Source organism: Lathyrus oleraceus, chromosome 4 (genome assembly GCF_024323335.1).
Source record: "Lathyrus oleraceus cultivar Zhongwan6 chromosome 4, CAAS_Psat_ZW6_1.0, whole genome shotgun sequence".
NCBI lineage: Eukaryota > Viridiplantae > Streptophyta > Magnoliopsida > Fabales > Fabaceae > Lathyrus > Lathyrus oleraceus.
This window is the reverse complement of record NC_066582.1, coordinates 41,045,995-41,047,722: the sequence shown is the minus strand read 5'-3', so window position 1 is coordinate 41,047,722 and position 1,728 is coordinate 41,045,995.

Genomic DNA, 1,728 nt, shown 5'->3' with positions numbered 1-1,728 from the left:
TTATGAAGCCCATCATAAGGAACCTTGTCATGAGGAACCTCATTAGGAGGAACCTTATCAGGAGGAATCTGTTGTTCCTGATAGTTATCCAGGAGGCCCTCATGACACATCCTCACTCATATTTATGCATAACAAATGGATCAAGGCGGATGTGGTGTCCAAGATTAGGGTCGAGAGAGTTCAAGTCTTATATTGGAACAAGATAATATGTAATTCAGGCTACCCAAATACATCGTCTCTTATAAATGACCTAGTTCACCAACTTGACTATACTGGAGTTCTGCCACGAGCTTGGGATCCAAACGAAGTTCGTCTCGATGGTGCATCCCCAAGCCAAAAGACAAGTTGCATTAGCCAATAAGGTCATTCTTTATGGAACAAAAAATAAGCTTGATGAAGTTAAGGGCCTATGGTATGAATAATTACATGAGGTTTTTATGGTCGTATCACACGACATCCCATTCCCCCATTAAGGATATACCTTTCATAATGGTTTATGGTGTCGATGCCATGTTTCTACTGGAGATCAACATGCCTACCTGGCAGTCAGAACACTTCAACGAAAAAGGTATAACGTGCCAAGAGACATCATTATTTCTTTATGTAATACCTAAATAGCTAACCTCCATTTGCAGGATTAATAACTTATTAAAATCAATCAAATTAATGCATACAAAGAAAATGAAATAGGACTCAAGTGCACGACCGACCTACCCGACGAAATAGGAATAAGAATATTCAATCAAGCAAGAGGTGGCTATAAGATATAACTTTATAGTATTCCCAATGGACATAAAAGAAAGAGACCTAGTGCTTAGACATGTTGTTAGGCCTATCCTGATTGGAAAGTTACTCCTCAATTGGGAAAGACTCTATCGAGTACACGAAAAGTTATCACATGACACGTACAAACTAGAGGATTTGGATGGAAGCCTCATTCCCAGAACATGAAACTCAACAAATTCGAGGCACTATCATAGCTAGTTTGTTATATTGTCATTGAAATAAGGCGATGATGCATTTCTCCATATAATGTATTTCAAACTCTTCAGATAAATATAGGGGATACGGTGGCACTCCTTTTCCCTTAAAGGGTAGGGTCTTTAATAATACACCATATTTTCTCAATATTATTGTATATTGAACTCATGAAAGTATCGTGCCTTATGGGGTATCTTTGTTTGAGTTTTATTGTGTATCATTGTCATCATATGAGGTATATTTTTCTGATCCATACAAGGTATCTTTGCTTGAGCCTTACCGGGTATCATTTTCGCTATAATGGGTATCATTTATTAAGCCATATTAGGTATCCTTGCTTCCCTACGAGACACCTTTGCTTGAGTGAGACCTACGAGATATCATTTCCGCCTTACAGGATGTCTTTGATTGAGCCCTACCAGGTCTCATTACCTCCATACAAGTACTTATAAAATTGCACCCTATGGGGTATCACTTTTCCCTATTGGGTATCATCGTGCCCATTGTGGAAGTCAGACATCCCGTACTGAACAAGGTTTGTTTGTAAAGTCTTTATGATCCTAAGAATATTAAAAGAGAAAAAATCGTATATAAAAGTAATAAAAGTGAGGGCACAATTGTTAAATACACATAAAAGTTAATAAACAATTCTCCAAAGGTGTAGATATTTCATCCAAAGACCCTCAAATGGGCTATGTTACAAAATGCCCTAAAGGGGGTGTTATTACAACAAGTGTAACTGAAAAA